General features: G+C 46.5%; 1 protein-coding gene across 2 annotated transcripts in view; it reads left to right on the top strand.

Annotated features, from left to right (window-relative positions):
• Positions 1-23619, top strand: part of NKAIN3 (sodium/potassium transporting ATPase interacting 3) — a 679417-nt gene that overhangs the window by 485451 nt on the left and 170347 nt on the right. The gene's annotated exons all lie outside the window — the stretch shown is intronic.

The following is a 23619-nucleotide window of genomic DNA, read 5'->3' as shown; positions in this document are numbered from 1 at the left end:
TCATTTGGACATCCTATAAATATACTTTAAATGAGAAATTAAATAATTAGAGATAAGTACTGTGCAGCCACTCCATATATTTGAGCAGCCCTCCAGAATTAGGAGTGGCTTAAATATCACAACATTTTTTAAACTAGTAAACTTTGGATTTCTTCTACTTGCCTTCTGGTCTTTGAGGCATTTTACTATTCTTCATTTGACAACAACATGCATTCAAAATATCTGGATTCAGGAAGCAAAACTCATGACATTTAAAGGAAGAATGAACTTGGAGTTCTTTTGTGTGTCTTTTGGGTTTTGAGCCGTTTTGGTGTATTGGGTCATGTTTTCCTCAAGTTCCTCATAATCAAAAAAGGCTTTTAAAACATTTTGAGTTGTAAGAAAGGAGACAAATATTGTCAAATACTTGATAAAATAAGTCACCATCCCTAGGATTCACATTTAGAACATCCTATTCTGCAGCCTATCAGATGTGGAAAGTTAGTCTTTTATAATAATGAAATCTAAGATCTTCATGTAATCACATAACTGCAGAATTTGGTATTTTATACACCAGAAACACCAAACTCAGAAGACTTGCCCAAAATCATGATAGTTGGCAATACTGTGAGCAATATTGTTTCATGTAAGCTTTGAAAGAAGCACAATAGTATTTGCTTAAAGCTTCTCCTGATTACATATAGAAAGATCCCTGGTGTTAAAAAAAAGAAAAAAAAACCTGAAAGAACTATTTGGGTGTGTCCACACATGCAAGCACATGCACTTGCAGCAGCTCAAATAGTAGGGGTGAAAATTTGAGCTAGGGCTTTTTGCATCAGCGCAGGTGCTTGGACATGCACTTTGTTGTGGAGCAAATTGTGCCACTTGGGGCAAAATAAACCTGCCTGACTCCTCCTGGATCTGCAGTCAGGGGGAGCTAGAGCCTGGGGCCAGCACCTGTGCTGTCTCCAGCAGTATAAAAAGCTGCCCTGTCCTGGCCCCATCCATACAAAAAGCTGCCTTGGCAAGCAGCTGAGGGCTCCTTGCTCTCAGGAGCTTCTGAGGGAGGAGCCTCAGAGGGGAAGTTGGCTACACCCCTTCCTGTCCCAGACTGCTGCTGCAAGTTTGGTCTCAGGTGCTTCTGGGGAGACGATGACCAGGCCCTTTCCTGCCTCTGGCTACTACTAGCTGCTGCCTTGGTCCCAGAGCTTTTGGAGTAAGTTGTCCATGCCTCTTCCTGCCTTGGGGGGCTGCTGCTGTTGCTTCCCCCCCCCCACTCCTCTGCTGCATGCTGCTACCCCCCTCAGGGACAGGCCTACTGTGCTGCACCACACCCCAGCTTCTGCACCCCAGTTCTAGTCTGCTGGGAGGGAGCCTGTGCTGCCTGTGGGCCCCTCCCCCACCATCACTGCCAGAGCCTAAAGGAACTTTGCCTGCCCCAGGTGCCTTGGCAGGCCACCCCCACCTTCACCTCCACTTTCACCAGAAGCACACCCTGAGTGGCTGAACTGGACGGCTCCTATCATCACTACTACTGCTGCTGCTGCTGCTGCCCCCTCTCAGGAGAGAGGGAGACTCCCTGCTGCACCACCTGATACCACACCTGCACTGGATCACTTCCTAATTGACTGACTACTCCTACCCACCCTCACAGCTACCTCACTACATCTGGTCCTGTTTTGTCTTCCTGCTGACTGCTCTGCTGCTGAGTGACTGGCTGGAGGCCTGAGGAGCTTCTGGACACATCTTCCACAAACAAAGCCCCTCCACTGCTCCAGACATCTTTTACTCCTCCCTCAGCAGCCTTCCCTGTGAGGTTTGTTTTTTTTTTTTTTTTTGCCCTAGTCCTGTGGTCCACTCCCCCTGACATGTGTTTGTTGTGCGGCTGAGTAAGACAGCTTGAGTGTGGCTGGCTGGCTTTTGGTGTTCCCCCCCAGATTCTCAAAGCATAGGCCTCCCGGTTTTTTTTCCTCTGGGGCTATGGCTTGGTGAGCTTCAACCCCTTTCCTCCCTCCCTCTCTCTTCCCCTTCTGCCCCACAACCCCAGCCTGCCCCTAGTAGATTCACCAACCCCGTGAGATATTTTGTTTCTCTTTATTGTTTTCCCTGCCCTCATGTGAAACAATGGCAGGGCAGGAACCTTCTTTGGGTGGCAGATGTCCCCATAGAGCTTCCCACATCCCCCACTATGGGGGTGGACCCCAGCCAAGCCCCCAAGAGCTCCACCCCAGAGGCAGAGTCCAACCAACCTCCTCCAGGGGTGGAGAAGCCTGCAACATCTGCTGCAGGGGAAGGTGGGACTCTGGTAGGGAGGGGTTCCCCAGCAGGGTTCCTAACTCCCCTCATCGGGGACCAAGGGCAAGGACTGTGGGAAGGGCTTCTCTTCATCCTCCTCCACAGCTGGGGGTGGGAAGGGCAAGGGCTGTGCCCCAAAGCCTAGACCACCAGCTCCTCAGGGGACCAGGTGCACTACACCAGCCAGCACACCCACTCAGCCTGTCCCTGGCCTTAGCTTAGACCCCACCAACATGGCCCCCTGGGGGTGGAACTGCAGCTATGCACAGGCAGCTGTGGGGAGACCCAAAGCTGGGGGGCCTGGACCTTCCACCACTGGCCCTTCCAGCTTGGGCAGTGGGGCCCCCTTTCCAGCACTCACCTGCAGGTATAGGGTGAAGTGCCAACTGCCCAAGTGGGAGAACCTGAACTTTGAGACCTGGGTGCAGGCCCTGGCTTGGGTAGTAGGGGCCCTCAAGATCATGGCAGCCTCCTGCTTTCATGGCAAGGGGGTCTTTTTCTTTGCCTTGGAGTCCGCTGCACAAAAGGCAGTAGAGAGGGGCTCATGTTGGAGGGTGAGTATATCCCCCTTGAGCCTCTAGAAAAGCTGGGGACCAGGGTGGTCTTCAGCTCCATCCATCTGTATGTCCCCAATTGGGCCCTGCTCTTCCAGCTACAAACCCTGGGGAGAGTTATCTCCCCGGTGGTGGCCCTCTCAGTGGGAGGCCAAGACCTTGGCCTCTGCCATGTGTGCTCTGTCGCCAGGTCATGATCCAGCTGGTTGCGGGAGTGTGGCTGGAGGCTGAGGGGTGCCTGGTAATTCTTTATCAAGGGGGCCCAGTGAGGATTTTCTATACACTGGGGGACCTGTGGTGCTTCTGGTGCCGTGCCCCAGGGCACTCACATCATGAGTGCCCCATGGGCCTGGTGGGGAGGGCTTCTGCAGGTCCCACTGGAAAAAGGGGTGCCCCTACCATTGGTGCCCACCCCCTTCAGGTCCCCCTGGCACCTCAGCCACAACTATGAGCCCACCTATTAGCTCAAGGAACCCCACCCCTCAACCAAATCTAGTGGAGTCCCAGGGAGGGCACCAGCAACCAGGGAGAGAGAGGAAGCAGGCCCCCCCTGCCCCTAGTCATACCCCCGTTGTGGCTGCCCCACCTCAACCCTCACCTTCTCTTGCTGGAGCCTGTCCACCTGAGGACGATCCCATGGCTGAGTGGGTGCAGGTCCTCACCGGGCGTAAAGGCAAGAGGAAGGCCCGGGCACAACTGGATCCCTCTGTCATGGAGGGCTCCTCTTCCCCTCCCAAGACCACCACACAGGGGGAAGGAGCAACCTAGCCTCCAGGGGCCTCCCCAGCTGTACCTGACACCCCACCCCTGGGAAAGATCAAGTGGGTGATCCCTATGGAGGAGGTTTTGGGGCTGCTAGATAGTTCCAAACAGGAGTCCATGGGGGAAGCCCTTCATTCTGTTAACCAAGGCCTACCCCCTGAAACCACAGGTGTTGAGGCTGAGGCCTGCCCAAAGGAAGGCCTGGCAGCAGAGCCTTCTCCCTCTGATCTAGGGGATACAGAAGCCCTGGGACTCACCCTGGTGAGTTCTGAGGGAGGAGCTCCCCTTTCCCAGGACCCCAAGGCAGACGCTAGAGCAAGCCCAGTGCCTGGTGTCTCTCTTCCCCCCCCCTCCCAGGAAAGCCTTACCTGCAGCCTGCCCTATAGTCCCGCATTAGAGGGGGTTGTGGTGGGGTGCCCTAATCAACAGGCTGATCTCACTGGGGACCCTGTACAGACCCCCCCAGGGCTCCAGCTCTACCCTACCATTTTGTGAAGGAACCCCACCCCCACTCTTACCCCCACCCCTGTCCCAGGGGGCTGCAGAGCTCTCCCAATCCCAACTAGAGTCCAGGGTCTTAGTGGACCGGAGGGTTCAGATGGTGCCAGAAGAGCCCTCTGAGCTCCAGGACCAGGAGGACGATGCCCAAGAACCAGCAGGCTCCATGAAGCCTGCAGACTTCTTGGTTCCAGTGGTCCCCAGGAATAAGCTACTAGCATTTCTTGACCATGACTACACCTGCTGGTCTGCCAGTAAGGTACAGCTAGCCTTGGACCGCTGGGGAGATTTTGACACTGTCCTTAGGCAAGGGGCCCAAAAGCTGCAATACCCAGATCTATAGGCGGGCCCACAGTTTCATAGATGCCCTCTATGAGTATGGGAGGGCACTACGTGAACTGGTGGGCCCCACACCAGGTGTTGAGATGTGTGAGGCCCCTGCTGAGCCATCTACTCCACCCTCCCAGCCATGAGGTCATTTAAGATCATGATCCTCAATGTGTGTGGCTGCAGGAAGGGTCTCCAGAGGTGCTAGGTACTCTCCTTCCTTCAGGAGGAGGGGTACCTCATGGTTTCATAGTTTTATAGTAGTTTGGGGTCAGAAGGGACCTGAACAGATCATCTAGTCTGACTCCCCGCCACTGGCAGGAGCGCACGCTGGGATCACACGACCCAAGACAGGTGTTCGTCCAACTTCTTTTTTAATTTACCCAAGGTAGGAGCGAGGACCACTTCCCTAGGAAGTGGTTCCAGATCCTAGCCACCCTAACAGTGAAGTAATGCCTCCTAATCTCTAACCTGAACCTATTCTCCAGCAGCTTCTGGTTATTGTTCCTAGTTACCCCAGGTGCTGCTGGGGCCCTCCAACCAAGTGGGTGGCCCTCCTCTGAACCCTCTCAAGGCAGGCCACATCCTTCTTAAAGTGAGGTGCCCAGAACTGGATGCTGTACTCCAATTGTGGCCTGAGCAATGTCACATAGAGGGGGAGTATCACACCTCTGGACTGGCTTGAGATGCGTCTTTGGATGCACGACAAGGTGCGGTTGGCTTTGCTGGCTGGGGTCTGGCATTGGCGGCTCATGTACATCTTGGAGTCAATAATGACTCCAAGATCCCTTTCCGCCTCTGTGCTCACAAGGGGAAAGCTCCCCAGCTTGTATGTATGCTGTGGATTCCTTCTCCCCAGGTGCAGCACCCTGCATTTATCTACATTGGAGCCCATCCTATTACCATCCGCCCACTTCTGTAGTCTGTCTAAATCTAATTGCAGCCTGTCTCTCCCTTCAAGTGTGCCTACCTCTCCCCACATCTTGGTGTCATCGGCAAACTTGGATAATGTGTTTTCCACTCCCTTGTCCAGGTATTCTTGCAGGAGACCCTGATGACTCCAGCTGCCTAACCAAATTGGCAGTTGGAATGGGGAGGCAGGGTCTTTTTTAGTTACCTCTCAGCCACCTCATCTGTGGTGGCCACCCTGTTCTCCCTGGGCCTGCAGCTGGAGGTTCTCCAGGACGTTGAGGTGGTGCTGGACCACCTGCTGCACCCCCGGGTCCGGTGCAGGGGCTAGTTCTGAACCTTCTGAATGTGTATGCCCCTGCGAAGGACCCGGAGTTGGCAGATTTCTTCCACCAGGTGGCCACATACATTAGCACCCTCAACCCTCGCAAGTGCCTGGCCCTTGGCAGGGACTTTAATGTCACCCTAGATGTGCGAGACTGGTCAGGCAAGGAGTGGAACCAGGTCGTCATGGGCATCCTCAGGGACATACTGATGGACTAGTCCCTGGTGGATGTCTGGCATGCTTGTCACCCCACTGAACCCCATGCCTTCACTTATGTGAGGGTGGGGGAGAAGTAGCCATGCCACTCCCAGTTAGACCGAGTTTATATCTCTTTGTTGCACTTTGCCCAGGCCCACTCCTCTGGCATCTGGCCAACCCCTTTAAGCAATCACCACCTTGTCTGGGCCCAGGACATGCTGGGGCCTGGGCGTCCGGGCTTGGCCTACTGGCATTTCAGTGCCAGCCTGCTGGAGTATGTGGGCTTCAGGGAGGCTTTCTGGGAGTTCTGGCTGGCTTGGCAGGAGCAATGGCCAGCTTTCCCCTCAGCTCAGAGATGGTGGGTTGTGGGGAAGGTGCACATCTGGCTTGTTTGTTGTGGCTACGCTCGGGGGCACACCCAGCAGAGGGAGGTGGTCCGGGAGCAGCTTGAGTGGGAAGTGTTAGAGCTGGAGAGGTGCCTGGCCACCAATCCAACCAACCCATCCCTCTGCAGAGAGTGTTGGGAGAAGTGGGAAGAGCGTGCTGTGGACAACCACTGCGCCCACAGTACATTTGTCTGCTTGTGTGTCCAGTCCCTTCAAGAGATGGACTGCAGGTCCTGCTTCTTCTATGTCCTGGAGAGGAGGTGGGTGGCCAAGAAATACATCACCTGCCTCCTGGCAGGTGATGGCACCCCCCTCATGGATCCAGGCAAGGTGTGCCGGCGAGATGTGCCAACATATGTGGGACTTCTATGAAGAGCTTTTCTCCCTGGATCCAACTGATGCTGAGTCCTGTCAGACCCTGTGGGAGGGACTCCCATGAGTCAGCATGGGTGACCAGGACCAGCTGAAAGCTCCTTTCACTCTGGCTGAGTTTTTGGCTGCCCTCCACCTGATGCCTAGGCTCTGGGCATCGACAGGCTGACCTCAAAGTTCTACCGGGCTTTCTGCCAACCTGTGGTATTAGACTAAAGCTCTGGTGGTCCCCACCCCCCTGTGTCCTCCAGCTGACCAGAATTTGTTGTGGAGCTGGTGCCTCACTTGGCTTCACAGTGCTCCCCAATCCACCACCTAGGCTAGCTGGAGGACACCAGACTGGTTTGCTTTTGCACCGTCCATCGCTGTCACCTCTACACACTTCTGCACTGCACTGCCCATCGTGCCTCCCTCACATTTTGCCCAGACAGCAAGTGGCAGGACCTGCTCAGCAAGGGCATGGCTGGGGCACCCCAGTGGTTGAGTTTGTACTCCACCCTCATCCCATGAGCCACTGGGGACCTCAGCTGGTGGCTTCTCCTTGGAGCCATTGCCATGGGCATGTATGTGGCGAGCTTCATGGACACCCTGGTCTCCTGCCCCTTCTGTGGACAGAGGGAGACCCTGGCGCACATGACCCTCAAGTGTGCCAGGCTACAGCCTCTCCACTTCCACCTCCAGAGCCTCCTCTTGAGGTTCTGGTTGAATTTCACCCCCACCTTTCTGTTTTTGGTTACCTCATCCGCGGCCCCACCAAGTCCCGGGACCTCCTGGTCAACCTCCTCCTGGTCCTGTCCAAGTGGGCCCTGTATTTTACCAGGAAGGAGGCTCTGGCTAGAAAGGTGCCTAGAGACTGCAGGGCCACTTTCCTCTCACTTGTCTGTGCACATCTCTGGGCGGAGCACCAGTCAGCAGCATCCACTGGCTCCTTGGATGCCTTTGAGGACCAGTGGGTGCAACCTGGGGGGGCACTGCTTGGTGTCTCCCTCAGACGCACTTATTTTCATGTTTTGACCCACATGACACTCCTATCCTGTTTTTTGCCTTCTTTGTCCCAAGAATTATGTTGTATCTTTCACCCATTGGCCCCACACAGTAGAGGCTATTAGTTAGCCAGGTGGGCCTTAGAGTGTGCGCACACACATGCGCATGCACACACAGAGCGATCAGTTGGGTAATGCTTTATTGGTATATTTACAATGTTAAAGCAATTTGGAAGCCTACCAGTGTCTCTCTTATCATGAAAAAATAAATTCTAAATATCTATATGTGTTGATGTATACTTTTTGTTTTCTTCACACATGATGGGTGTGTGATAGGGGGATGTGGTTTTTGCAAAGAGGGGGTGAGAAGGGGTGTGGGGGAAGGCAGGTGGGTGTGTGGAGGGGTGTGGGTTGGTCTGTGGGTAGGTGTGGGGCAATTGCTGGGGGGACTGTGGGTGTAGGGGACCTTGTGGGGGTGCTGCTCAGGAGGGGTGGGTCCCCTGGCCCCCACAGGATACAGCCTCCCCCCACAGCACACGGAATGCCCCCTGTCCACCCAGGGTCACAGTTTGCCCCTGGAGGGCCACAGCCCCCATTCCCCACAGGGCCCCACCCCCCCCTGCCCAGGGTCCCAGCCACCCTGGAGGGCCCCCCTGCCCAGGGCCCATAACTGACCTTTCACAGCAGCAGTGAGGGGACCATGTGCCAAGCCCATCCAGGCCCTGCTGGCCCTGGGGCTCCTCTTGCCACCCAGCCAGGCTGGTCTCAGGGTGGCAGGACCCTGTGTGGCATGTGGGGACCACGTGCCGGGCCCAGCCAGGTCCTGGAGCCCCTCTGCCACCTGGCTGGGTCAGGCTCATGGCAGCAAGACCTGGCACCAGGCCCAGCTGGGTTCTGGGATCCCTCTGCTGCCTGGCCAGGCCGGGCCCATGGCAACAAGACCTGGCGCAGTACACAGTCCCCATGTGCTGGGCCCAGCTGGGTCCTGCCACCCTTGGGGCCACTCTTTCACCTGCCTGGGCCCTTCCTATAGTGGCAGGACCCGTGTGAAGCCGAGTCCTGCCAGCCCTGGGGCTGCTCGTGCCACCCGGCCTCTAGTCTGGCTTTGCACCAGAGTGGGTCACATGGCTCCGGGAGGTGCGGCTCCTGTGTGCACCTCCCGGAGCTGTGCGACCTGCTCCGGTGCAAAGCCAGACTAGCGAGCTGCAGGGATCTGGGCCAGGTCCTCACCCCCCGCAGCCCCAGGGACATCCCCCCCCGCCACTCCCCACATCCCCCTGCCATCCTTTACCCACCCACACCCATGAATCCCCCCCTGCACTTACCTTGGACAGCACTGGGGCAGGGGCATCAGGAGCACCAAAGAGATGCTCTGGCTGAAACCAGAGCGTCTCTTTTGGAGGACCAACTCCCTGCTGGCTCTGGGCACAGTCTGAAACTGTGCCTTGCTCTGCTTTATTGTGGTGAGGATTTTTTAGACCCCTGGATATCCAGGGGTCTAATTTTTTCAGTGCGGGGAACTTTTTTTCATTCCCACACATGCCTCTTGCCCAGCTTCAAAGGAGTTTGAGGTGGGGCAAGAGGCATGTGTGCACTCATCTGGACACACCCTTTAAGTGGGGAATTGTAATCCTCCAAGGTCTTTGTGCGTTTATGCTAGAGGTCATCTGTGTTCCTTTAACTTAAATGATCTTTGGGTTGGGGGTCTTATTTTTAGGATATACTATTTTGGCAAAATTTAGATTAGGTTTTTATCTTCCAGCTATATCTTCTTACACTCTCAGACAGCTTATGCTGTCCTTGTATTTTGAGTTAAGGGAGAACCAGCACAGAATCCACCATAAATGAGAGAAATTCTCAAATTCAGACATGGATCTTGGAAAATAATATTTTGGGAGAAAAGCAGACAGGTTTTAGAGAAGTTATTTCTGCATGGACCATTGCTTGGCATTGTATTACTCGGCATCTAAATATGTTCAAAGACAGAATCATCTGTATATAACCTTCAAGGGAACCCTTGACTCCATAGACAGATTAAATTATGGAAGAAAATAGCAACAGACAAAGTTCTCTTACAATTAATTGTCACTTACTATTCAAACACAACATCAAGTGTGCATTGTGAGATTGGCAGTGCCCAACCCTATAGTTTCCCAAGTAAGACAGGGTTATGGCAAGGATGTTTGTTTGTTCGGCTACTTTTCAGTGTATTCCTGAATGATCTTAAAGAAGTTCTAACAGGGAATCAAATCTAATCCACCCATGATTTTGAATGATCCTATTTCTCCTTTGCTTTATGCAGATGATATACTAATTCTGTCACAATCCCAGATAGGTCTTCAAAGATTAGTAGACACTTTTCAACAGTATTGCCCCTCAAATAGCTTAGAAAGCAATACAGCTAAAAACAGGATATTGGTTTTTAGATATGAAAGAATGAATGATTGTTTTTTACAGGAAAAGAAATGGGAGGTGGTATCTTCTTTTAAGTACCCTGGAATATATTTTAGCAAAAATCTGAGCTAGAATAAGCACAATGGAAGTGTAAATGGTAGGAAAACAAGTTATGGACTGAGTTGCAATGAGACAGGTAGAAGAGCTGTTCTGGAAGCACTAAGTCTATGGGTCCAAGGTAGATTCTATTTTATTGCACAGAGTTGAACTCTGGAGTGTTGATCCCATGATCCACCCAAAAATTGAAAAGATTTCCAACTACTTTTTAAGGTGGCTTTTATCTTTACCTAATTCCACAAGGTGGGGGGGGGGGAAGGGGAGGAGCTCATGCACTGGACTGATAAATATGAGCACTTTAGCTCAATTAAGAATCCTAAGTTACTGGATGAAAGATCTTTTACACCTACCAAATACCCCAGGAAGTGCATTTTAGAAGCCTTTCCTTTGCCAAACAAACACTGGCTTGGATGACTAAAGAACATCTATACTCTACCCAGATAAATGGCACAGAAATGTACTGAGAGTAAGTAACTGACCCAATATTTCCCCTATATTAAAATAAGACAAAACTTAAGAATTAAGGATACCAGCATGCAGGAAGAGATGCTAGCAGTGAGACTGTCTTGAACTTCCCCTTTTTAAAGATTGATAAAACACTCCTTTGGCCCAGAAACCTATCTGTCTGTGGTGCAAAACTACTAACAATGAGAGGCCATCACTAGATTGAGATTCATGCTAATGAGATCTGCACTTCTCATGGGCAGCTGCCGTCAGAGTCCATATTCAGATAGAAGATGCTCTTGTGGGAAGAATGAGATTGATGACTTAAATCATTTTTATGGTCTTGTATCTTCTCTAAAAAAATGAGAGGGAAATGGATTTCTCCATTAATGTGAAAAAACTAAATACTGGGTTAATGAGGAAAAAAAAATTTGGCTTCTTTCTAACACTTAGGAGCTTGTCTTATACTTCTTAGGTTAACCGTTTTTTTGTTGCCCTCCACTAGACTCTCTCCAATTTGTCCACTACCTTTCTGTAGTTGGGGCCCCAAAACTGAACACACTACTCCAGATGTGGCCTTACCAGTGCCAAACAGAGGAAAATAATCACTTCCCTCCATCTGCTGTCAACACTCCTACTAATGCAGCCAGTATGCTGTTAGTCTTCTTGGCAACAAGGGCACACTGCTGGCTCATATCCAGCTTCTTGTTCACTGTAACCCCCAGGTCCTTTTCTGCAGAGCTGCTACTTAGCCTGCAGCCTTAGGTATATTTGTGCTACATGCACAAAGAAAAGGGGCCAAAATCAAATAGAATTTTCCTGTTCTGTTTTATTGTACATTGCTCCATTTTACCTCTTCTTTTAGATCATTTATACATCATATTCTTCTTTTAGATCATTATACATCGTATTCTTTTAATTTTGTGTAAACTGGTAGAACGCATAAGTTTATTGTATGCTTTTAGTAAAAATGATGATTTATATAAATGTTATTTAATTTTATATATTTTTTATTGTTCATTTTATTATATTGTTTTGGTGAAAGCTGTAAATAAACTAGTACTACTCCTCTTAAATAGTATTATACCGTTATTACAATGTTGTAATTTAAATCATTCCTCCATCCTTACACTTTGTCTTTGTTCAAAATTGCTATTCATAAAATGACAGCTATTTGGATAATAATACAGTTGAATATTGTTTTGGCTAGTGGGTAGATTGCATCTGTTCTTATTATAGAATTGTCTCTTTTGTTGGCAAAAATTGAATTTGCTATTTGCATACATTTCCCAGTAACAGAACCAGTGTCCCATGAATGGATTGCCTCTGCAGGAGTTATTACATTATGGCTCCATGTGGTAGAGGAGACTGAAAACTGGACAAAAGCCATTATTTCTAGTGTAATCATGGTCAGGCTGGATTCTATGTGCAACAAGCATAACAATCCAATCTTAGTTATCATTGTAGCAGTTCCTCTTGGTAACAGTATATATCATTAAATAATAACATATATTTGTTTAGTCTTTGTTCATAGATAATTTATTCACACAGAAGTGTAAGATCCCCTTTCCCATTTATGGGTGAAACATATGTCAGGAAAGAACTTTGTTTTAATTTGGGGACTTTAATAGGCACGTCCATCCTCACAGGGAGGGTATGGTGTCTGACAAGTTCTGTTTTCTAGAATGATATAAAAATATATGTTTAACACCAGAGAATTGTAGTTCCTTTGTTTGGACAGAAACTTTCTGTTCTCTTTGAGAAGTCTTGCTCTGAGTTCTTTTGCTTGATCTTTTGCTGCACTTGACTTGATATATTTAATGCTCTGTTTTTATGCTTACAGTTCACTCTCTTCTTAATTCTTGCTTTCAATCTGAATCATTCCCTTGGTCATACCACTTGATTGGGGACATGCTAGTCTACTTGGATTTTGCCCAAATCCTCACACTATGTCAAGTCTTCAGAATCAAAATCATGCTTAGACTCCACTTACTGTTTGTCTAATGGCTCTGTCTGGATAGTCAATCACCAGTGAGGGTAGGTGGGAGAAATTTTCAGACTAAGTGTTCAGCTTAATCATATGTCAGGGACCACATGAGAGCACAATAGGTCTTTTGGGTTTCCCTGCCTGCTTTGTGCTTATCCTATATATCCTGTGACAAGTAATGTGTGGGCTTATATTGATCTAGTCATCCTTTCTGTAACTGTCTTCCTTACCCCTTCATTTGGATTTGTGATTATTTTTCTGAAGTTATGTTAATGCTCTTGTCTGATATCAAGCCTTTTGTCAAATGCAGACACTGTCAGCAAAGTGAGACAGACATCAAACACCTGAACTGTAGTGTCGAGATCTGAGCATGGATCTGATTGTACCCAAAGTTCAAGGCCCATCTCTAGTCATAACAGGAGGTTTAAAAGGAACAGACATTATTTCACTTGTCCTTATGGCAAATACTGAGGCCCAGATCCTGTTCCGCCTACTAAACATCCAAGGGCATAGGCTAGGTAGAGATGTTACATTTAACATGCATTAAACACTTTAAAGCCACAACAGAACAGATGTTCATAGCCCTTAAAGTGCTTTAAAATGGCAGATCCCACTCTAAATTAACCCTTGATGGGTGTGGTATTAGACTAAAGCACTTTAGTTTACAGTGCTTTTTTGCATGTCTGTATGACATCCATCGTGCTTCAATATAAGTGTCATTCTGCTGCCATCCCTTGCAGCCCCCACTGGACAGCTTGCTAGCCTCAGGCACTGTTTATCTTCTTCAGGTGAGAACTGGCCCAGCCCTGACCCCAGGCTGTCACAAAGAGTAGACAGAAAAGGCTCTGTCTCCTTCTTGCACAGCCAGGTGGCGGAGGTGGGGGAACAAAGCCTTTATGCCAAGCAAATCCCTTCCCTCCCCCCATCAAAACTTATGGGCTCAGGTCTTGGTGGGGGACAGGCTGGGTCCATGCAACAAAGAGGCTCCCCTGGCTCTAGTTCCTGGCATGGCAAAAAACCAGCTGTGCAGTCCCATGCTGCAGCTTCTGGCTGCCTTTGTCAAGAGGCCTTTGCTCGGTCCTCGGGCCCGCACTGTTTAACATCTTCATCAGTGACTTGGATGAGGGGGTGGAAAGCACGCTGTCCAAGTTTGCTGATGACACTAAGATGTGGGGTGAGGTGGACACACTTGAAGGGAGAGAGAGGCTGCAACTAGATTTGGACAGACTACAAAAGTGGGCAGATGAGAATAGGATGGGGTTCAACGTAGACAAATGCAGGGTGCTGCACCTTGGGAGAAGGAATCCACAGCATACATACAGGCTGGGGAGTTCCCTTCTTGAAAGCACAGAGGCAGAAAGGGATCTCAGAGTCATTATTGACTCCAAGATGAACATGAGCCGCCAATGTCAGACCACAGCCAGCAAGGCCAGCCATACCTTGTCATGCATCTAAAGGTGCATCTCAAGCTGGTCCAGAGAGGTGATACTCTCCCTCTATGCGACTTTGGTCAGGCTGCAGTTGGAGTACTGTATCCAGTACTGGGCGCCATACTTCAAAAGGGATGTGGCCAGCCTGGAGAGGGTTCAGAGGAAGGCCACCCACTTGGTGAGAGGGCAGCAGGACAGGCCCTATGAGGAGAGACTGAGGGAATTGAAACTGTTCAGCCTCAGCAAGAGGAGGCTGAGGGGGGACCTGGTGGCTGCCTACAAACTCATCAAGGGAGATCAACAGCAAATAGGTAGAGCCTTTTTCTCCCCAGCACCACCTGGGGTGATGAGGAATAATGGTAATAAGCTGATGGAGAATAGGTTTAGGCTAGAGATCAGAAGGCAATATTTTACAGTTAGGGTGGCCAAAATCTGGAACCAACTTCCCAGGGAAGTGGTCCTCGCCCCTACCTTGGGCAAATTCAAGAGGAGATTGGATGATCACCTGTCTGGGGTCTTGTGAACCCAGCATTCATTCCTGCCTGTGGCAGGGGGTCAGGCTAGATGATCTGTTCAGGTCCCTCCTGACCCTAGCTACTATGAAACTACTATGAAACTATGAAGAGGCTGGGATGGGGAAAGTAAGGGAGCACTCCTGCCACAAAGACCCCCCACTGGGGTCTTGGGGGGCAGGTTCATACAACAGGAGGGGCTCTCTTCTGCCCCCCCACTCCTGACAGCAGCAGCCAGAAGCTGCAGCACAGGTCTTCCCTGCCCACTTTTCACTGCACCTGGAACTGGGGCTGGGAGGGAAGGGAGCCCTCGCTGCTGTGACGGGCCCTCGCATAGCTTGTTGTCTGGGGCCTGGGGGGTGCCAGGCTGTGTTTGCCTGTGTCCACCAGGCTGTGTCCCTCCCTGCCTCAGTTCCTGGAGCAGTGAAAACCTGACTGGGCAGCACCATGCTGCAACTGCTAAGAAGCGCAGGCTATGGGGGAGAAAGGAATCCTTCTACTGTGGAGACCCAGCCCAGCACCCTCCCACCCCAGTCAGCAAGCTGTGTAGGGGTCCTCATGGCGAGGGGGCTTCTTGACAGCTGCAGCAGTCCAGTATTCACCAGGTAGGGAACTGGAGCTGGGTGAGCCTCTCGTCCTCTCTTTAAAGACTGAAGAAGGATTCTAGACTCTAGCTCCCCAACATCCTTAGGCAATGCCTTAACCACTAAACTGCTGGATAAATGTCTGCTATGTCAAACCATTGCTTCACATACTTGTTTCTCTAACTAAGGATTGATTTAACTTGGAAACAGCTTGGATGGAGGGAGTTCTGAATCCCCTGGAGCAGGTACAGCTGGCCGAGTTGAGTCACCTAGTAATCTTTTTAGGCCGAAACAGAAATGTTTAAGGAATCTAGCTACCATAGTGTTTCTGTGCCTGTTTCATGGAAACAGGATATGTTTAGTGATGTAGTGCTTTAGAAGTCACAAAAGTCCCGCTTAGATATCTTGAAGATGGGATAAGATATGGGCATAAGTGTACAGAAAGAAGACACAACACACTGCATTTTTTGCACAGTGCTTGCTGCTTGATTTCCTACAGATACTATTAACTTGTGTACATCTAGCCAGAAACTTGCCAATTATGCAAAATGTGCAAGAGATTCCCAAGGAGGTGGCAAATTAAACAGTGCAAAGGAACTGCTTTTTTCCAGTTAGGCACTTGGTTTGCCTGTAGTTTCAAATAAACCTACAAAATGTAATTTTCCTGCTTGAAACTAAATCTGACTTGCTGTGTTTCACAACAAGCAAAACAGATAAAGTATGGTACTTGTCTAGTTTGTCCACTCCTGGGCATATAATCAATTTGGCTGTAAGGCTTAACTTGTTTTCATTTTTGTTTTAACAAAGCCAGTGTTTAATATGTTGTGGAAATGAATCAGCACTTTCTCCCAAATCTCTGAAAGGGCCAGAAAACTTCCAGTTTCTAAAACTGGAAATAATTAGGCTGTCTGCCAAGAAGCTGTGTGAGAAATCTCTGCCACTAGAAATCTTTCTTGAGAACAGGCATTCAGCTTGCAGTCACCATCTCTCCCTGTTTCTCATGTTTTCCTGAGACCCCAGGTGATCCCAGTTTGGGGAAGGTGTGGGAAGCAGTGGCTGCTCCTCTCCTCTCATTCTCAGGGGAAGAAGCAGCAGGGAGGGACTGGTAATATTCAGATCTGGGGAAAAGATGGGGACTTTTGGGTGGGGGCAGAAGGGCCAACTCCCTGCCTACTCCCCAGACCAGGGACTCCAGCTGGGGAGTGGGTTGGGAGACTTGGCCCCGCTTCCCTACTTCCTTCCCAGACTAGACTGGGAGAGGAGTTTCTCCATGAATCGGGGAAGTTCCCCCCTGGAAGAAGTTGAATGAATGCTTATACACTACAACAGGGACTCTCACAATAGAAATACAATGCTTGTATGTAGCGAAGTAGTTTTACTTTAGAAGTATATGCCTTACATATCTACAGAAACAAGATTACAACACAGATTACAGACCCAAAGATATTACTGACCTTATACACTTCATCCTCACACATAACAATTTCACTTTTAATAATCAACACTTCCTCCAGAAGATGGGAACAGCTATGGGCACTAAAATGGCCCCACAGTATGCCAACCTTTTTATGAGCCACCTGGAAGAAGACTTTCTCAAGAACTGCACCATCAAACCCTTGCTATACTTAAGCTATATCGATGACATCTTCATCATTTGAACTGAAAACCTACAATCTCTGATTGAGTTCCATCAGAAATTCAACAATCACCATCCCTCCATCCAACTTTCTCTAGAATACTCCAGCACCAGCATCTCCTTTTTAGACACGATGATCAGTATCCAAAATGATAAAATATAGACCACGTTATATAAGAAACCCACAGACCAACATACATATCTGCACAGAACCAGCAATCATCCTAAACACACCAAAAAAGCTGTGATATACAGCCAAGCCCTCAGATACCACCGCATGTGTACTGAAGAGAACACCCGGGATTGCCACCTCACCAATCTTAAAAAGGCTTTCACCCAACAAGGACACTCCTCCAGAGAGGTAGATCGCACGTTTGAAAGAGCCACCCGGATAGCACGTGAAGAACTGCTGCAGTACAGAACCCCCCTCCAAATCGCACACCGCTGGTTATGACATATCACTCCTCCCTTGAACCTGTACAGAAAATCCTCAAACAATTGCAACCCATACTAGAAAGAGACCCTATTCTTAAAATATCTTCCCAGAGCCACCCATCCTAGCCTTCAAACAAGCACCGAACCTTGCTAACCTCATCACCAGAAGCAAACTTCCTCAAGCCCAGAACACACCAAACGGATCCAGACCGTGCCATGACAAGAAATGCAAAACCTGCCAACACATCTCCACCACCCCCACAATTACTACACCCCACAACAGAGCCATCAGCATCCCAGGATCTTACAACTACACCTCCAGAAATGTAATATACCTCATCCAATGCACCAAATGCCCTGATGGAAAATACATAGGAGAGACCAAACAACAACTGGGCACCAGAATGAATGCACACCAGAAATCTATCAAAGACAGAAATACCCAATTACCTGTGGGGGCACATGTCTCACAGGAGGGCCACTCTCTCTCCAATCTCTCAGTCCTGATCCTCAAGGGAAACTTACACAACACTTCCCAGAGACGAACCTATGAGCTCCATTTCATCAACCTGCTGGATACTAGAGATCAGGGACTAAACATAGACATTGGATTTTTGACACATTACAATCTGCCTGGCAGCTGACTCCCCAGAGAAGCCCCTGGCTTCTTTACTTTTCATTCCATCCAGGAAGAGCACACACCAGCTGCTGAAACTTCCTTAGCCTGACAAAGGGTTTTTGAACCCGAAAGCTTGCTTAATAACTATTCTCCAACTATTTGGGTTGGTCTAATAAAAGATATCAAATTCACCCAAGGAACCTTGTCTGCCTATGCCCTTTTTGGAGACATTCCTCAATATTCCTTCATTTAAAATACAGGAATTAGCTGTCAAACGTATAGAATCTTACAGAGTACAAAATATGAATTTTCATAGGCATTTATCCACTATGCATGGGCATGTATTATGTATAGATGAATAAAGTGCATAGATTAATACATTACAAATATAGTAACACTAGTAAATATGCCTAATGTGGAAGTCCTGTTTCCCACCATACACAGACATGGAGGTGACCAGTGCCAGGGTGGAAGCTAGCTGTACCTCTGTCCCTTGGCTCTTCTCCCTGGGCACATCCAGACAAGTGCTGCCCAAGTGTGTACTGTACCCTTTTTTTTTCCATGGGTTGTTTTGACCCCATGGATATCCAAGGATCAAAAAAAATCTGCGAGGGGGAAAAAAAAAATGTGCAGCACACGCTTGGGCAGTGAGTGCTGCTGACAAGAGGAGCTGAGTCACCAGCTCTGCATGGCAAAATCACTGTGGCTGCAGTCCGCAGGACCCCAGGCAAGGCTGTTGGGGCCAGCACAGTGCTAGTCCCAGCCTCCCCTACCACCCTGGGTAACTTACTGCACGCCAAAGCACACATGGCACGGGTGTTCCCTGGGAACAAGTCCCTGGAGAACCAAATGTCCACACACGTCTGGACGCACCCCCTGAGTCCACTACCTCAGATACTAGGCTTCAGGTCTTCAGCTTTTTTAGAGTAAAATCCTGTGATTATCCCCCTCTTAGGTTAAGTCCTATTTGATAGCACCCTGTGAATCCACTAGACTAAATGAACATGCAGCGCATGCAGTTCTTCCCTTCGGAAATCTGTGACCAGTAGTGAATGCCAAACAGGCTTTTAAATATGATTTTTAATCTTACCAATAGGAATAAGGAATATTGTAAGAGAAACAATATGCAGTCTCCATGTGTATTTATCTAATGTCAGGTTTATTATCCCCCAGAAGGCTTTAGAAGATCTAACATCTTCAGGCACTAGTTATATGTCTTTGTGACTGTCATTTCTCTGTGATCAGCAAGCTGCAAACTACCTCCACTGTCTGCAGAGTGCCTCTTTTTAACTGTTTGTAATCCTTTACTCTCTTGGCTCCTACCACTAGCAAAAGGCCTCTTATAGCTGGAACCTAGAAGTATCATCTTCCCAGCTCAATAGCTCAGGGCTGGTCTCTTAATGAATGTCAGTGTGCCTACTAGGGGCTTGGACTCATATTCAGTTTCTCCTGGGAGAGTCCCTGCTACCTCTGGAGAAATCACAACTGTATAGGAGTTCATAATTTTTCCCCCAGAGTAAAAGTGGCCACTGGGAGAAAAATAAGTTGGGAACAACCTGTGTGAAGTGGTGCCCTGGAGAAAATCTCTCAGGAAACAGAAGTTCTGTACAGGCAGTAGATTGATTTTTTGCTTGCTTCCTAGCATCCCTATTAAACTAGGCCAACATATATGTGTTATAAACATGCCAATAACCCATTGCAGTTATATAGTAACTATCCCAATAATCAGGTTACATGCAGTTATTAGATTGGCAAATATGGTACATTTCCACTGCATGCAAGAAAGTGACTGCATGACTCAGAACCCCTCTGAATAATAGTTTTTTTATGCGCCACCAATCTGTTCCATATAGGAGGTATTGGTCAAAAGCAGGAAGGACTAAAGCAACTGAAATTGTAGTAATGCAGATTCCAATTGTTATGGCTAACAAGCTAATTCTTATCTTCAGCTCAGAGCCCAAGAAAAGACACTTATGTAAATTTGAAGTAAAAAAAGATTAAAGGGAACAATGAGTAATTAATATTCAAAATATCAGGAGCGTGAAGACCATCATTGCTAATGCAAGACACTGTGAGAGCCAGTGATGAAAGTCTCTTATTCACAAAACCACTTTCTAAATGTGGTCTGCCTACTGCTTCAAAATCATTCTATTCAGTAGTAATGGAGAGAGACAAAGAGTGAATGGTCAAATGGAGATGAACTGGGATCAGAACCCATGGTCTTAGGAAGTAATGGAGTGGAAAACTGAGGTTAGACTGCAAATTGTGGACTTTGGCTGGCAGCTGATGCTTGTCCTCCAGGGTAGTCCTACATTTACAGCAGGCTTCATTAGTGCTAAAATGCATCATTTGTATCTAATGGGGAGTAATGATTCCTTGAAATTAGATATTAGGGAATAGGGAGGCCTTTTGTTCATCCCAACATTGTTGAATCAGAACTACAAATGTAATTGAGTATAGGAAATTACAAGGAATTTTTTGTTCTATTTTGTTTTTTTCCCCCTGGTATTTTATATATTATTTTCTAAATTATTTGTCGATAAATGGCTTGAATGTTCACACTACCCATATGGCAGGGGGTGGGGAAGCCTGTGCTACCCACGTAGTGGTAATGGGGAAGAGATTCTGTGCTGTCCACATCGCAGGAGGGAGGATGGACCCATGCAGCATTCAGGGTGAGGGTCCCAGCTGCTCAGGAGTTGGACAGCTCTCTGTTAGAGCATTGCTTCTCCAGTGCTGACTGAGTGACAAGGCAAAATGCAACATATGAAGTTACTAACATTACTTCTTTAAGATCTATAATTTCCTGGAAGTATTGTTACCCATGAACTGTCCAGACTTGGTCTGTTAAATCTAACAAGACTGACTGCAGCCTCAAGTGATATTATTTACAGGCTGACAAAAAATAAATACAGGGATAGCTGGTATGAATTTTAAACTTGGGAAGTCAACAATTTTAAATTGGTGAGCCTTTAAGGTCTCTCTCTTTGGATTCATCAAGGTGTGGTGTTATACAGATGCATGAAAGCTGGGATGTAATCAGTCAGTAAACTTTTGAACAATAGCATACTTTTATAAAAGAACAGCAATTTTCATTGCATTCCCTACCAGAAGATTGAATGTTTTGTGAGCATTTGTTTGACACTTTTAGCATGAAAGAATCATAACTGTGATTTTTTCTCCTGAAAAATCACAGGCACACCCTTGGACTATTTTAGCAAATACTTAACTTTTATTAATTGAAGAAATAAGAATAAGTAGGCTGCAGCCTAAGTACTTTACAAAACAGCAGCTTTCTGAGTAGGTCCTAATCCTATCCTCTGGAAACTTCACTGGAACTTCCAACTTGTGCACAGGTAGAAACAATCTTTGAATTGTCTCTATTTCTGTAAACAATAACGAAGCCGCCGGTTGATGTTTTTAAGGTTGGCATATCTGACTCATTATACAGTTTAGATATTTCTGATAAGTGAAGTCCTATAAATTAGACACACTGGCCACTATAAATGATTTTTTTAGGCTTTCTTTTATTGCTTGGTAATTTAAAATGTATCAGCTCATACACATGCACCACTGCCATTTTGTAATGAAGTATATCAGAGGTCAAACTAATGCATGAAATGATTTTGTTTGCATATACAAAAAATGCAGAGGCTATATTTTGATGGTGATGTATGTGCCATCTCCTCTCTGTGTACCATTAGCATAATTAACATATGCCATTATCTTCATCAGTTGCATTACCAAATGAAACATCTAGTACATTGAATGGGACTTCTAAAGCACTTGCTTGAAGTTAAGCATGTTATTCAGTAAGTGCTTTGTAGATAGTATTATGGTAAACTCAAAATTTTTGCATCTCAAAAAAATTATGGAAAAACTTGCACAAAAATTTGGGGAAAATATCTCATTTGTTATTTAGCTCTAGCTGAGATTACTCATGTGCATAAAGTTAAGCATATGTTTGTTTTTCCTTTATTTTTACTCAAGTGCTACATATAAGCTTATTGGCTCACCTTGGAAATATCAAACAGTTGTCTTCATAATATTAAAGTTTTCTTGAACACCGTGATCTGGTTTGAAGTAATATTTACCTTCATAGGTGACAAGATGATTCCTATTGATATGTTGTTTTCTGTGTGCTACACATAAAAAGAGACAGCAGCAATTAAAAAAACCCCCCCAAACATGTTTATACAGTTGCATTCACTTTTGTTGAAGGGGCTGATCCATAGTCCCATGCCCCACATAAGTCCTACTTAAGCCTCAAGAAAAGCAAAAGAGAAATAACTAATAAGGTTCCTGTATCCAAATATCTGAGGGAAGACTTTTAGATGGTTTAGCAGCATAAAAGGCAATGGTTTCAGTAAGATGTGACATCCAGTTATGTGCAAGACTTGTACACCACATAAGCCCCACTTAAGCTCTTAAAGCTAATGCCTGAAGGCTTAAAAATAAGATAATCAATGTGCTTTCCTCCCTGCCTGATAAACTATTTATGGTGAAGTGACTATCTGCCTACTTCTGTAGTTCCAGGGATATTCATTATTTTTACACCTCTCTGCATTACAATCTGCAGCTGAAGTGAAGTGAAAGTCCAAAGAAATACAAAAAATATTGTTAGCAATTTTCTGTTTCCATTCTTTTGTAGATCCAAATATTTTTGCACCTAGATAACATATTTTTATTTGAATGTTGATTACATGAACATAAAACCATAAAAAGTAACATAAAAGCAGCTTTCAAATCGCATTTTTAACTAGTAAAGTATTAATCTAAAAAAGAAAAGAAAGATATAAATAAACTACATAAACATGTACTAGTAAAACCAAATATATAACAGTTGTCATTTGGAAGTCAGTAATTTGCTTACATCTCCCACGGAGTGATATTTGAGTGTCATAATTTTTCATTATAATTAGAATAAGTGGTGTCAGTGGTGACTGCACCAAATTTAACTTGTTAATGTTGTCAGCTACCTTTTAACAGCATTTATTCATATGTAAGAATACTATTTATTCTTCTTTTCTGATCTATGGACTAATCAAATGCAAACATTTAAATAGGGAGTACCAGTAGCATACAAAACTTGAAATACCAAAAGAATGTGAGAGAAAAGAAAACTGAAATCTATATGAAAACCTAGTGCCACAAGCAACCTATTTCTGCAGTCTTGATATCAAAACGTTTCCCCCTTATCACTTGATATTCAATCCACAGGTTTAGTTTGCAAACACCTTAGTAAAGAGCTACCAAATGTAATGAAAATAAGCCAGTCTGTACAGATCTTGACAAATTATACTTTCTCATACTTGTCAGTTGCTAAAAGCACTTGACACTACTGTGTGTTCTCTGGGATTGTTGAAATGAGCAAAACACTGTTGCTGTTCTTTTTGTTTCTTTTATTTATAATTTTATTTTACTGAATGGTATTGTGTTTCAAGATTTATTTCTGTTCAGTAGGTTATCATGGAAACAACTCTAAACCAGTGTCAGAGAATATTTAAAAACAGAAGACCAATATATTACCAAATCTAATTAATGACCTGGCAACTACCAGTATGTAGCATACATAATAGCAGAAAGAGACTATGGACTTCTGTTAATGTAGACTTAAATTCCACAATAAGCTAAACTTATGGGATAGATTTGTGAAATAAAGTTCCGTATGTGAATCTGTAAATATAACAGCCTATTTTACAACCACAGATAGACATGTGTATATCTATATACAAGTGTACACATGAAAATGACATATATCTATATAGATAGCAAGGTTTGCCCACTGAAGGGCATTAACAAAGTTAATCTAAATTTGATTTAAAACTGGTTTAATTATATGGTTTTAACCCCTTCTATGGACACTCCATTCA

Source organism: Alligator mississippiensis, chromosome 3 (genome assembly GCF_030867095.1).
Source record: "Alligator mississippiensis isolate rAllMis1 chromosome 3, rAllMis1, whole genome shotgun sequence".
NCBI classification, from domain to species: domain Eukaryota; kingdom Metazoa; phylum Chordata; order Crocodylia; family Alligatoridae; genus Alligator; species Alligator mississippiensis.
The sequence above is the reverse complement of the archived record's forward strand: the minus strand, read 5'-3'. Positions and strand labels throughout refer to the sequence as shown.